The following is a 15975-nucleotide window of genomic DNA, read 5'->3' as shown; positions in this document are numbered from 1 at the left end:
TAAAAATTGATAGACCCTAATTTCATCTTTAACAAATAAATAAAATTTGGTTGATTAATTAAAACTCAAAAATAATATTAATAATTGATAACAAGCTAAGTAAATTAATTTATTATTTGATAAATTAGATTCCATCTTACTCCCTCCGTCCCGGTCAATTGTTGTCCTTTGGTTTTGGAACAAAGACCAAGGAAAGAAAAAGGGGTCAATGATTAAATGACAAGTGGAACAAATTGAGTATGAATGATCAAATTACTCATCAAGTTTATTCTTAAAATAGAAAGGACAACAAATGACGGAGACACCCCAATATGGAAAAGGACAACAAATGACCGGGACAGAGGGAGTATAAGTTTTAAGTCATTTGAGCAATTAAATTAAGTTTTAGGGAAAAATATTGATTTAAGAGTTCACTTGGTTAAGTTTTAGGTGAAAAGGATACAAAATAGAACCTTATGAAAAAATGTATGTGAAACAGTAAAGTTCGTAAATGAAAAAATAATTAGGTATTAATAATAGTAATATTAAAATTAACAATGTTATTAATAATATTATTATAAATTAATAGTAATATTAATATTAATAATAGTAATATTATTAATGATATTAATATGAATATTATTGATTTTAATAACCATAATATTCATAATAATAACAATAATGAGGATGATTATTAAGAATAATTTAATGATGATGATGATAATAATAATAGTAATAATAATAAATAATAATAATAATAATAATTAATAATAATAATAATAATAATAATAATAATAATAATAATAATAACAATAATAATAATAATAATAATAATAATAATACAGGGAGAGGCGACTTCAGGCGATCCTTGCTTTTCGTCAGGTTGAACGGCCACCTCACGTCGCCGTCGGCCACCCATCACCGTCGGCCTCCTCATGACGCCGACGTCATTGGTTTTGCCCTTCTTTTCGTGCTGTTCTTCGTCCTTTTTCCATTAGGGCATCTTTTTCGTTTCGTTTACTGTTTTTAGGGTTCGTGGCTTTTTCTTTCTCGTCGTCCGTTCCCGTCGGTCTGGGTCGTCTATTCCGTCATCAACAACTTGGCTCCGGCGTCTACCATCGGATTTTTGTGTTGTTGTTATTCTTTCAAGGAATGCGATTTCAGAGTTGCGGGTTTTCGGGTTTTCGACTTTTTTTCGGGTTATGGGTGGTTATGGTCCTCTGATCACGTCGGAGTGATCCTCTGCTGACTATATTCTACCCCTGTCGTCGCCGGTTGCTGCTGCACTTGCCCTGCGGTCTAGTTTCTTTATCTTCTTTGTTTTTCTTGGATTTTTTTTCTTCTGATTTTTCAGCCGGTGTTCTGCTTCTTGCCGCCTTGCTGCTGGTTTTGTCGGTGTTAGCTGCTGCCCGTGGCTGTCCGTGGTGGTTCAGTGGCAGTACATTGCCAACGCTTGTGTTGTGGCTTGGGTGTTTAGGGCTTGTCATGTGTGTGTGTGTGGTTGGGGTTTTCGTGGGTGTCTTCGCCGGAGCTCCGGTCATCTACATGCGCTTGCTACCTGTACCTTCTTGTCACTGCTGTTGCTAGCTGATCGGTTACCGTGCAGGTGGAGGAGGGGTTCATTCTTCCTTCATGCCTAAACTTGTACGGTTTCATTGTCCTTTTTCGAGTCTTCATGCGTGTCCGGATGGTTTTGGTAAAGGCCTTACTAAGGCTGCATGGCAGAAACATTTGTAGGACCGGCATTGTCATGATGGTGCTTTGGAACTTACGCGTCAAACTCTTGCTGATAGTTTGACTGTTTTCTCTAATGCCGAGATTACTTTGAAGCGGATGGGGCTTTGGTTGTGTGGGGTGTGCTTTAAAACCCGTACCACTCGCGCTAGATGTCGACATAGTCGGGGTGATATAGTGGCGCCTCCGGAGTGTGTTGACGGCCTCTATAGCTTTCATATTTACGGTATTCCGAGACCATTGGCTCCGTCTCCTTAGGTTACTTCGTCTGATGATGGTATTGAGCTTGTTCAGTGGTCTATATCTTCGCTTGATCGTTTGTTGCCGTTGGGCCTTCGCACCGTGAAAGCTATTCCTCCTAAGTGTCGTCTTGGGTTTGCTTGGGTTTTGAAAGGAGTCCTGGATGATGTGGCTGATTCACCTGGTGACCTCTCCCGCTGGATTCGTTTGCTTGTTTTGCCTCTTTGTCTGCTTAAGACCTTCGCTCCTCGGAGTAATCTTGAGTGTAGGACTGTTATTCGGCGCCAGCGTCAAGAGGAGAGTATTGCCAGGGCCATCCTTGCTTGAGGGGTACCTGGGGGGGGGGGGGTTGCAGCTGTTGCAGGAGTGTTTGGATGGGGGTCCTTCTTTGTTTCATGTGGAGGAGGATCTTAATTTGAGTGAGCTTAACCTCCGTCAATGTCGGAGGAAGATTTGTGATGGTCACTATACTGCTGTTGTTCGGGTGCTTTCTTCCTCTGGGGTCGCCCCCTACTCTGAAGCCACTCTTGTGGCCTTGCGTGAGAAGCATCATGTCACCTCACCTTCTTCATTGCCTTCTTTACCTGTGGATCATCATCCTCTGGTTGCCTCTTCGACAATGGTTTTGGATATGATTCGGAGTCTCCCACGTGACACTTCTTGTGGGAGGGATGGGTTTCGTGCCCAGCACCTTATGGACTGTTTGAGTGGCGCTGTTGTGGCTATCTCTGATGAACTGATCACTTCTATTACTAGGGTGGTTAATCTTTTTCTTGAGGGCCGGTGTCCTCTAGATCTGGGTGAGTACATTGCCAGCGCCCCGCTCACACCGCTTGTTAAACCGGGTGGTGGTGTTCGTCCTATTGTTGTTGGCACTGTCTGGAGATGGCTTGTCTCTAAGGTTGGTGCTTTTTTGGTTGGTCCTTCTTTGTCTTCTTATTTTGCTGGTCTTCAGTTTGGGGTGGGTGTCCGGTGGAGGAGAGGCTATCTTGCATGCCTTGAATCGGCTCATTGAGGCTCGTGGTGCTGAGGTGGGACTATCTATGTTGCTGGTTGATTTCCAGAATGCTTTCAACCTTGTTGATCGTGCGACCATGCTTCATGAAGTCTGCCGTCGTTGCCCGGTTCTTTCCCGTTGGGTGGAGTTTTGTTACTCCGATCCTGCTGTCTTTTTATGGGGAGCATTGTTTGTGGTCTTGTCAGGGTGTCCAGCAGGGTGATCCTTTGGGCCCTTTGCTTTTCGCTTTGGTTTTGCATCCCTTATTGTGCAAAATCCGGGACTCTTTTGACCTTACTATGCAGGCGTGGTACTTGGATGATGACACCATTGTTGGGGACACTTTGGAGGTGGGGAGGGTTTTGGATTTGATTATGGCGGATAGCCCTCGTTTTGACTGCATCTTAATATCGCCAAGACTAAGGTCTTTTGGCCTGTTGAGGATCCTCAGAGTCGGCTTCCCGGGGTTTTCCCCCCTTCTATTGCTCGGCCCTTGCGTGGTGTCTCTGTTTTGGGTGGACCTATCAGTACTTGTCCTATTTTTGGCAGTGAGATTGTGGCGAAGAGAGTGACTAAGACCATTGAGCTTATGGACTTGGTCGCGAGGATTGAGGACCCGCATGTGAGTTGCTTTTGCTCAGAGCTTGTACTGGTATTTCTAAGCTCTATTTCTCTCTTCATACTTGGTCCCCCCGTGTTTTTGGTTCAGTCCATCTTCCTTTCGTTGCTGCCCTTCGTTCCAACTTAGAACGTATTGTCACCGCGTCCGGACCTGGTTTTGGGGATTGGCAGTGGCGCCTTGCTACATTCCCTTTTCATCTTGGTGGTCTTGGTGTTTATGCGGCTGGAGATGTTTTACACTATGCTTTTCTTGCGTCCCGTTTGCAGTCTGCTGATTTGCAGGCTAAGCTTCTACGATCTTCTGGTATTGTAGATGCTGGTCCTACTTTCGACGATGCCGTGCGGGTGTTTTCTGAGGCTACAGGTTCTGCTATCTTACGTGACCCTAGTGAAATTACTGCCCCCAAACTTATGAAGAAATTGGCAGACATATATTTCGCGACGTCACGTTTGTAGTCTCATTTTCGCTTTGACACCGCGTCAGCTTGCGTTGTGGAAGTCTCAGCAGGGTGCCCACTCCTCTGATTGGTTGCGTGCGGTTCCTATATCTGGGTTGGGTCAGACTGTGAACGGGAGGACTTACCGTACGTAGTGTGCTTGGATATCGACTGGGTGTTCCGTTATTTACTGTATCTAGGCCTTGCCCTGCTTGCTCTCGGGTTTTTGCTGATGATGTTTATGGGGACCACGTTGTTTCTTGTACTGGTACTGTGAGGGTTAAGCATCGACACAACCTCGTTCGTGACACATTATTCGATATATGATATATGTCTGGTATTTCTACGGGTAAGGAGGTTGATATCGGTTTGGTTGACGGACATGGTGGCTCTCTTCGTCCTGCGGATTTGCTACTTTATTCCTGGGACAGAGGGCGTGATGTATGCGTCGATTTGACAGGGTCTTCTCCTTTGACTCAGACTGGGATGATGGATTTTGTGCCCGTCCGGGTTGTCGTTGATGCTGCTCAGCGCAAGTGTGCTAAGTATGGGGACCTATGCGCGGCAGCTGGTTATGGTTTCCTTCCCTTCTCTTTCTCTTCGCTTGGAGAGCTGGGTTCGGATGCTGTTGCCTTACACAAGCGGATCCAGAAATTCTTGGTATCTCAGGATGCGTATAATACCCCGTATTTATGAGTCTCGGGGTACTCTATCGAGTAGGCCTTACTCTGTCGAGTAAGGGTGAGTTGCGTTTTAAAATAGTTTCTGACCTGTTGGGTACTCGATCGAGTAACTATGATACTCGATCGAGTAAGGGGGGGGCTCGATCGAGTACCTTAGCTACTCGATCGAGTAAATAGCCGATTCTGAGGAGTTATTTCTCGGGTTTTGTTAATTATGCGATTAAGGTATATAATCTTTTTCGTCATCATTCTAAACACTTTTCTAAAACCTAATTTACTGTCAAAGAGAGAAAGCAAGTACGTTCATCCCTTTAATCGCATTGTTAGCAAATCCCGGAGTTTGGAAGGTCGGTTTTCATCGTTTGTTATACCGTTGAGATCCTTGCGTCGAGGGTAAGATCTATGTACCTTTTTTATTGTTTTTCCTTTAAGTTGGTTAAACCCTAATATGGGGATTTAGGGGTTTTTGTGTAGATTGTGATTTGGTAGTGTTTATATGTTGTATGATAGGAGGAGGTTTTGTAGAAGAGGCTTTTTGATACAGCTGTAAAGACCGTCTGATAGTTGTGCTTTCCAGGTAGGATTTCCTACTCAGTATTAGTCCCATAATGGGATGATTGTTGATGTGTTGAGATTGATTGTTTAATATCGTAATTGTATTGTGACGGCTGTGATTGTGATTGTGATTGTTTGTCTCTGGCTCTCGAGATGCGTTCTCGGCTGAGTGGAGTCACTTGCGGGAGTGGCTTCACGCCCTAGTTTCGCCTCCTGTGGAACCCGCCACAGGAGGGATGTGCACATTAATGGACAGGGTTATCGCTCGGTATGATGAGCGAAGCTTAGGTGGGAACGGTTGCGGTCCCCCACTGGCAGGGCTGGTCCAGTGAATAGTCGGTGATTGAGATTGTTGGGATTGGTGTGATTGTGTGTGTGTGACGGTTAAGCTGTCTGTTTATCGTTTTGTTGATATATATAAGTTGTGTGATTAGTACTAACCCCGGTTGTTGTTTTGTAAAATCTACGGTGATCCATTCGGGGATGGTGAGCAGTAATTGAGCAGGTTTGAGTTGAGTCTTTGGGATAGCTGGGATGTGCCACCGTCTGACGATAGAAGTATTCCGCTGTAGTTTTATTAGTTTTATAACTTTTCAGTTAACTCAGGAGATAGTTGGTTTGAGAACTTGTACCCGTATTTTGGGATTTGGTTTCAGTTGTACTTTTCACTAAAGTTATATCATTTAAAGTTGTTTCATTATTGTCTTATGAATATCGTGCCTCGGGTAACCGAGATGGTAACATCCTTATACCTGAGTGGTCCTGGTAAGGCACTTGGAGTATGGGGGTGTTACAAATGGTATCAGAGCGACGATCCTGAAACCTGTAACCAATAAATCTAATGAATATAGGGAGTCAATTAAAATGAACCCGAGGTAAAGGTTGTAGGAGCTAATGCAAAGGCTTGGGAGACGTCCTAAAGTCGCGAACTTGCCCTACAATTTTTAACCGGTCACATGGGGGGTGTATGTCAAGGTCGTATGCGTTGTTTGGTTAGCTTGTGTGTGAATGTGATGAAGTGTGTGTAATTGTTGGATGTTTGAACTAGAAAGTTGAGAATGTGAAAGAAAGGTTGATGATATATGTAGAACTGTTGTTGGAATGAGAAACATGATGAATGTTTTACTATGTGGCGTTTAATAACATGATATGGTTAATTCGTTAGCTATATGAGGAGTTGCGTAGCATTATGTGCTTAGTTATGATATAATGTTGGAGTTATAATGTTGTTTCTAGTATTGGGATATGATATAGCATGCGGGTAGCGTTTTCGAGTTAGCATGACTCGATCGAGTGGGACTGACTTGATCGGGTGGGTGTTTGACGATTTTGAATCCAGAATCGTGTTTTTGGGCACTCGATCGAGTACCTCGGGCACTCGATCGAGTAGGGGGTCACTCGATCGAGTAGCCTGGCTACTCGGTCGAGTATGTTAGAGATCAGAAGGTCTGTTTGGGGTCTGATGTTGGGGCACTCGATCGAGTATGCTAGGCACTCGATCGAGTAGCCTGTTACTCGATCGAGTATGTTTGGGAACTCGATCGAGTAGGGCCTGGGCAGCTTGTTTTCGTGTTTTGAGGTTTTAGCGCGTATGTTTATATCCACCCCTTTTCTGATATAGTTTCAAGATGCCGCCCAAGAAGAATGCTTTGTATGCGAGAGCTGAGCTTATGAACATAGATGATATCGTTAAGATGTTGGAGCATCAGGATGCTCTTACGGAGGCTTTAAAGACTGTGGGAAAGGATAAGGATAAGGATAAGGATAAGGAGAAGGAGGTTGATCACTCTAAAATCAGCCTCTATATAGCGAGGTTTAACCTGAAAGAGTACAAGGGGGTTGGGGAGCCTAACCTTCTTGATAACTGCATAGAGAGATGGAGAACATACTAGATTTGGTTCACTGTCCTGATGAGATGAGAGTAGAACAGGCTGCGTTCTATCTGAGGGAAGCAGCTGGCAAGTGGTGGGATACGGTGAAAGTGAGTGCTAAGGAGTTGTATGTGAACCAAGGTTTACCTGCTATACCTTGGGAAGAGTTTCGTAAGGCTATGAGGAAAGAGTTTGTACCGGAACATGTGAGGAGTAAGTTGAGAGAAGAGTTTGACAGTTTTAAGATGACATCTGACATGTCTGTGGCCGAGTACTACAGCGATTCAATGAGAAGTCTAGGTATGCTGAGGATATGGGTTTGAGTGAGGAGAATCTGGCGCTGAGATTTGAGAGGGGGTTGACCCCTAAGATTATGGATAAGTTACCCGTGGGAGTCCTTACTGACGTTAAGGAAGCTTATGAGAGGGCTGGGAGAGCTGAGAGGTTGGTGGAGATGGCTCAAGAGAGGTTAGGTGTTGAGAAAAGGAAGTCTGAGAGCGAGGGTGGTGGCCAATCTAGTCACAAGAAAGACAACCACAATCAATCTAGAGGGTTTTCTTAAGGGTCGTGGGTTTAGTGCTGGAGCTTCCTTTGGGCGTGGCCGTGGAAGTGCTAGTGGTAGTTGGGGAACGACCTGCTTTGGTTGTGGTGGTGTAGGCCACAAGAGACATGAGTGCACGAGTGCACCTGGAACTTTCCAGAGACCTGCGCAGAGCTATGCGAGTAATAGACCGACTGGTTCATGGTCAAACCGGGAAGTCGAGCTATCGAGTGGAGGTAACCGCAACGGCGGTAATTCGATCGAAACCACCAACGAACAACAACAACAATCAAGGGTCGGGTGCTAAGCCGACCACATCAGCCAAGATCTTGTCCAGGAGGTGGACGAAGACCAAAGGGAAAGTCTGTTCATGATGGAGAAGAAAGCAAAATGAAGATGATGCACACGTTATCACTGGTACTTTTCTTGTTAACGGTATTCATACCTTTATTTTGTTAGATTCGGGGGGGCATCTCAGTCGTTTGTATCTTCGAGTCATGTTAAACGGTTGGGTTTGAGGGTATATGAGTCTGTTAGTGAGAAAGTTTTTATACCTTCGGGTGAGTCTGTATCATGTGGGAGGTTATATAGGGATGTACCTATGATAGTTGGGCAAGTTGATTTCCCTGTAGACTTGCTAGAGTTTCCTTTTGACGGTTTTGAGATGATAGTTGGGATGGATTGGCTGGGAAAGTATAAAGCTAAGATAGACTGACATCAAAAGAAAGTGTCTTTAAGAGGTCCTAAGGGCGTTAGTGTGTCTTATCGTGGGTTTCTAGTCGACCCAAAGTTAAGTTGATTGCAACATTACCTTGAAGTCATATCTGAGGAAGGGATGTCCTTTGATATTGTGCCATGTGAGAGATGACCGGATAGAGAGTCCGACGCTTGATCGATACCGGTGGTGGGAGAGTTTGAGGATGTATTTCCTGAGGAGATTCCGGGTTGCCACCAAGTAGAGAGATAGATTTCACATTGAGTTGAAACCGGGATGGGGCCAATCTCTAAGGCACCGTACCGTATGGGTCCTAAAGAGATGGAGGAGCTTAGGAAGCAGTTAGATGATTTGATAGAGAGGGGATACATTAGACCAAGTGTATCGCCGTGGGGAGCACCAGTTCTTTTTGTGAAGAAGAAAGATGGGAGTTTGAGGTTGTGCATAGACTATAGGGAGCTGAACCGAGTGACAGTGAAGAACAAGTATCCTTTGCCAAGGATAGATGACTTGTTTGATCAGTTGAGTGGTGCATCAGTCTTTTCAAAGATTGATTTGAGGTCGGGGTACCATCAAGTAAAGATTAGAGAGGTGGACATACCAAAGACAGCTTTCACGTCGAGGTATGGCCATTATGAGTATGTGATGATGCCGTTTGGGTTATCTAATGCATCGGCAGTGTTTATGGATTTGAAGAATAGGATCTTCAGACATTTTTTGGATAAGTTTGTAGTGCTGTTTATCGATGATATCTTAGTCTACTCCAAGACTAAGGAGGAGCATGAGGAGCATCTGAGGATTGTGTTGCAGACCTTGAGGGAGCATTAGTTATATGCTAAGTTGTCCAAGTGTGAGTTCTGGTTAGAGGAAGTTGCTTTTCTGGGACATGTGATTTCAAAGAAGGGTGTAGTCAGGATCCGGCAAAGATTGAGGCAATGACAAAGTGGGAAGCACCAAAGAATGTTGCGGAGATCAGAAGTTTCTTGGGTTTAGCTGGATACTACAGACGGTTCGTGAAAGATTTCTCCAAGATAGCTAGACCTATGACAGCGTTGATGAGGAAAGAGAACAGGTTTCGTTGGGATGAGAGTTGTGAGACGGCGTTCCAAACGTTAAAGGAGCGTTTGACTACAGCTCCTATCTTAGCATTACCTGAGGGGATCGAGAACTTTGAGGTTTATACAGATGCCTCAAAGAATGGGTTAGGGTGTGAGTTGATGCAGAACGGTAAGGTGATTACCTATACTTCTAGGCAATTGAAACCTTATGAGGAGAACTACCCTACTCATGATCTGGAGTTGGGTGCGGTGGTGTTTGCTCTCAAGATTTGGATACATTACCTTTATGGAGCAATCTTTAAGGTATTTTCTGATCACAAGAGTCTCAAGTACATCTTAACTCAAAAGGAGTTGAACATGAGACAGAGGAGATGGATGGAGATGATTGGCGACTATGACATGGAAATTATCTACCATGAAGGGAAGGCCAATGTTGTTGCAGATGCTTTGAGTAGGAAGAGTGTACATTCTTTGTGTACAGCTCTATCTTTGATGAGGTTGAGAGATGAGGTAGCGAGGTTTGGGATACATATGATGCGAAAAGGAGATGCCATGGGAGATTTGATGATGCGGCTTGAGTTTTATGATGATATTCGAGGTAAGCAGGCGTTGGATCCTAAGATAGTTGAGTGGAGAGCTGGAGTAGAGAAAGGGACAGTGTCTCGATTCTCTATTCATACAGATGGTAGTTTGAGGTTTGATGGTAGGTGGTGTGTCCCTAATGATGAGGAGTTGAAAAAGACTATCATGACAGAGGCACATTGCACACCATATTCAGTTCATCCAGGTGGAGATAAGTTGTACAAGGATTTAAAGAACACGTTTTGGTGGCCTGGGATGAAGAAGGAGACAGCTGAGTTTGTGGCCCGTTGTTTGACATGCCAAAGAGTTAAAGGGGAATAGCGATGACCAGAAGGTAAGATTCAGTCTTTAACGGTACCTGAGTGGAAGTGGGAATCCATTTCCATGGATTTTATCGTGGGTTTGCCAAAGAGTCAACAGGGTAACAACATGATTTGGGTAATAGTGTATCGACTGACAAAGTCAGCTCACTTTGTTCCAATGAAAGATACATGGACTAAAGCACAATTGGCTATGGCCTATCGAAAGAACGTGCTTAAGTTACATGGAGTCTCTAAGGACATAGTGTCTGACAGAGATGCGAGATTTATATCAAGGTTTTGGAAAGAGTTGCAGGAATCGTTGGGAACAACTTTGAAGATGAGTACAGCATTTCATCCTGCGACAGACGGGCAGACTGAGAGAACGATCAAAACACTTGAGGATATGCTACGAGCTTGTGTGATGGATTTTGGTGGTAGGCGAACGGAGGTTGGACTTGATAGAGTTTTCTTACAACAACAGCTATCACACTAGTATTGGTATGGCACCGTTTGAGGCTTTGTATGGGAGGAGATGTAGGAGTCCGATTTGTTGGGACGATAGTCTTTGAGGCAAAGTGGTTTTAGGACCAGAGATGGTACATGAGATGGTTGAACAGATTAAGATGATCAGGGAACGGATGAGAGCGGCTCAGGATAAGCAAAAGAGTTATGCAGATCTACATCGCCGGGATATAGAGTTTCAGGTTGGGGACAAGGTTCTTCTGAAAGTGTCTCTTATGCGTGGGGTTATGAGATTCGGGAAGAAAGGCAAGCTGAGTCAGAAGTTTATCGGGCCGTATGAAATCTTAGAGCGGGTTGGGGAAGTTGCATATCGTCTGGCTTTACCAGCTGCATTAGAGAGAGTGCATAATGTGTTTCATGTATCGCAGCTGCGGAAGTATGTGAGTGACCCGTCACATGTGTTAGAGGCAGAGAACTTAGAGCTAGATGAGTCCTTATCATATCTTGAGGTGCCTAAGCAGATTCTTGACCGAAAGGTTAGGAAGACTAGGAGTGGTGAGACAGTTTTGCTTAAGATCCTTTGGTCTAACCATGAGACTGAAGAAGCTACATGGGAGCCAGAGGAAGCTATGAAAGAGCGTTATCCTTTTCTTTTTGATCAGGTATGTATGGTTACGGGGACGTAACCTTGTTTCTTTTAGGGAGGTAGGAGATGATCGCGAAGAGTTTTTAAGAGTTTTATACCCCTTTTTGTATGTTGTGTCGGTATGTTTGTCGGGATGTGTTGGGTTAGTAACATGTTTTATGTTGAGTTTTGTTTTGGTTGTTGAGTCGGAAGTGTTGTGGCAGTATCTTTGTTTTGATGTGGTTTGAACTTCGGGGACGAAGTTCTTTTTAAGGAGGGAAGACTGTAATACTCCGTATTTATGAGTCTCGGGGTACTCTATCGAGTAGGCCTTACTCTGTCGAGTAAGGGTGAGTTGCGTTTTAAAATAGTTTCTGACCTGTTGGGTACTCGATCGAGTAACTATGATACTCGATCGAGTAAGGGGGCACTCGATCGAGTACCTTAGCTACTCGATCGAGTAGCCGGTTTACGGGGAGTTATTTCTCGGGTTTTGTTAATTATGCGATTAAGGTATATAATCTTTTCCGTCATCATTCTAAACACTTTTCTAAAACCTAATTTACTTTCAAAGAGAGAAAGCAAGTACGTTCATCCCTTTAATCGCATTGTTAGCAAATCCCGGAGTTTGGAAGGTCGGTTTTCATCGTTTGTTATACCGTTGAGATCCTTGCGTCGAGGGTAAGATCTATGTACCCTTTTTATTGTTTTTCCTTTAAGTTGGTTAAACCCTAATATGGGAATTTGGGGGTTTTTGTGTAGATTGTGATTTGGTAGTGTTTATATGTTGTATGATAGGAGGAGGTTTTGTAGAAGAGGCTTTTGATACAAATGTAGAGACCGTCGATAGTTGTGCTTTCCAGGTAGGATTTCCTACTCAGTATTAGTCCCATAATGAGATGATTGTTGATGTGTTGAGATTGATTGTTTAATATCGTAATTGTATTGTGACGGCTGTGATTGTGATTGTGATTGTTTGTCTCTGGCTCTCGAGATGCGTTCTCGGCTGAGTGGAGTCACTTGCGGGAGTGGCTTCACGCCCTAGTTTCGCCTCATGTGGAACCCGCCACAGGAGGGATGTGCACATTAATGGACAGGGTTATCGCTCGGTATGATGAGCGGGGCTTAGGTGGGAACGGCAGTGCGGTCCCCACTGGCGGGTCCCAAAGGGACGATCGGTGATTGAGATTGTTGGGATTGGTGTGATTGTGTGTGTGTGACGGTTAAGCTGTCTGTTTATCGTTTTGTTGATATATATATAAGTTGTGTGATTAGTACTGACCCCGGTTGTTGTTTTGTAAAACCTGCGGTGATCCATTCGGGGATGGTGAGCAGTGATTGAGCAGGTTTGAGTTGAGTGCTGGGATAGATGGGATGTGCCACCGTCTGACGATAGAAGTCTTCCGCTGTAGTTTTATTAGTTTTATAACTTTTCGCTTAACTCGAGAGACGATTGGTTTGAGAACTTGTACCCGTATTTTGGGATTTGGTTTCAATTGTACTTTTCACTAAAGTTATATCATTTAAATTTGTTTCGTTATTGTCTTATGAATATCATGCCTCGGGTAACCGAGATGGTAGCATCCTTATACCCGATTGGTCCTGGTAAGGCACTTGAAGTATGGGGGTGTTACAATGCGGGGGCTCGGGTGGCTACTTATATTTTTACTAGACTTAGCTTTGCTATTGCTAAGGGCGTGGGTGCCCAAATTGTCTCTTGGCTCCCCACCAATTTCATGTAAACTTTTATTTTTCTATCTATGAAAGCTGCGCGCATCCATTTATAATAATAATAATAATAATAATAATAACAATAATAATAACAACAACAACAACAACAACAACAACAACAACAACAACAACAACAACAACAACAACAACAACAACAACAACAACAACAATAATAATAAATAATAAAATAATAATATTATTATTAATATTAATATTAATATTAATATTAATAATATTAATAAATGTATAATATTAATAATATTAATAAAAACTATTAAGTTTAAGATTCACAAAATTAAAATTAGCTGAATTTAGTAGAGTTGTACTGAAGTGAGTGAAAATTTAAACCGAATCGAATAGAGTGAGTTTGAATCGAAGTGAGCTGAAAATAAGCCAGAAAAAATAGGGCCTTAGTCTAATTCACATGTTAGGGCTTAATCTAATGTTTTGACGCATTCCATGCATATAATCAACATAATTGATATAAACGACAATCCCAATCATTAGTAGAGGCCGCTATCGAGGCAGGCGGGATGAGGTGTTTGATTAAAGAGCTTCCTAATATGTACTATAACCCCTTACTCAAGATCTCTGTGAACACCTACCCGCGAGAGTCATTCTAGACATAGAATGCTAAGAAGAAAATTTGGTGGTTCGGTGGCCGGTTGGGCCGGCGGTGATGGTGGCGCGAGGTCGAAGCTTTGTGGTGGGGTTGAATGGGAAGAGTGAAAGAGAAAGTAAGAGGGATATAGTAAGAGATACAAAGGGTAGGAAGCGTTCTTTTTATGAAAATCGTCGACGATACGTTATAAAGGAATTCGATGTTGAAGAAATTCGAACACTAAGCTAGTTGTTGGTGGAATTCGATGTTGAAGAAATTCGAAGAATAGTTGTTAGTATCGTCTTACAACCATATGACAACTAATTTATTTTCATCATTTCTTAACTCATCTATATTTTTAAGCATGAATTGCATAAAAACCTCTGTAGCGGTTCATACAACATGAATTGCATAGTAGTTGTCAAAGAAAAAAAAACATGGATCCCCTATTCACTAAATGAATAGTTACCTCTACGTTTTTTCACGCCTAAGATTAAAACCTCTAGAAAATATACTCTAAAGTCGTTGCCATAATTACATATATATGTTTTTTTTTTTGGTCAATTGAAGCGCGCACTTAGTCGCATTACAATAGAGGAGGAGGGGGGATTCGAACCTGAGACCTATTGTCCACAATACCTCCGTCTTAACCACTAGACTAAGACATCTTCGGTAATTACATATATATGTTAGGACTAAATCAATCTATATATATAAAAGAAGCTTTTTTCAAGGCATATGGTAGTCTCCAACTTTTATAAAAGACTCGAATAAAATCTTTAATTTTAAATTACTAATATTCCATAGACTACTAATATTTAGTTGGCAGAACTTATCTCTAAACATTATCTTTCGGTATTTGGCTCTAACACAAATACTACAAGCATTATTTCTGCAAGAGTATATATATTATACAGTGTCTCTTCTTTCGTCCCTCAAATCACATCGTCACAATACCTATATTTTGCATTGTTTTTTTTATTTTTATTGTTTCATGTAGATGTGTGTATATATATGATTTTAGTAGTTTTCCTGCTTTATTACTCCATATAATATATAATGTTTTTCATACAAAATCATGGTGCAGCTGTGCAGGTAAAACCGTATAAATTGTATCAGAAGAACGGATTGCGATAAAAAGAATAAGAATTAAGAATTCACCTTGATACAGAAGGAGTATAGACATAGTAGTAAGTGTCAGCTTAAGTTTTGTATTTTGAGTTCTTTTTACATTTGTTCTATAGTACTCCCTATATATTAATCTAACCAATTTTTTAAGGACCGAAACTATTAATTTTTTTCCAGTTAAGAACCTAAACTATGAAAAGTTACAGTGAAGGATTTAAGGCTATGTTCCGTTTGTTCTCCGTTAAATCTATTTGGACTGACAGCTAACAATATTCTACTTTACTAAAATATAATTTCCCTCTCGGCCTCTCCCTCAACCTGTATATCCGGTTAAAATAATGAAAGTAATTTGTTTACGGATCAGATTAATCCATATAAACAAGAATGATCAATCCTTTGAACGCATATGATGATGAAAAAAGAGTACAGTTTACGATCGACTTTATGTGTAGTATGTGCCATGTAGAATTGTGGATGTAACCCAGGATATAAGGAAGTTAGGTGTGAGATTATAGTGCAAGGTCAATTTCGACAATATGACGATGTCTTTTTGGTCGGTAAATATTGTGTTCGAGTGCGCGGCGAGGATATATATGTGGTTTGTTAAGGACTTTAAGGTGTTGGTTTCGGGTTTGTCATTGGTCATTGTAGGCTGTGAGCATGATACGAGTCATAGACGAACTCAAAAAGATCAAACCCAATAAGAATCACTTGATTTGAGTGTAAATAATATTTTAATTATTTTGCAAAACATACAATTTTTTATCTCAAAAATTGTTTTAATAACGTGGATTATTGAGCACCTTTTCCTTGAATGTTATTCAAGGACAAAATAAAAGATATAATTAAATACAACTCGACAACTACGCGATTTCTATCTTTAATAGAAGGTTGACTCAACTTCTCTTTATTCGGTTATGTATGTCTTAGGTCAGAGCTTGACTTCTATTCCGTCTCGACTTCTAATCCGTCAGATTATGTATGACAAACTATATTAGTATATACATTGGCTTGCTAAAATTTGAGAAATTAAAAGTAATAAAGAGTTCTGACGTTTCTATGTTGTGGGACTCGACTCCTTTTTATTGTGCTAAATTTTTCTATTGGGATCAT

This window comes from Silene latifolia, chromosome 8 (assembly GCF_048544455.1).
Source record: "Silene latifolia isolate original U9 population chromosome 8, ASM4854445v1, whole genome shotgun sequence".
NCBI lineage: Eukaryota > Viridiplantae > Streptophyta > Magnoliopsida > Caryophyllales > Caryophyllaceae > Silene > Silene latifolia.
Note: the sequence above shows the minus strand (reverse complement) of the source record.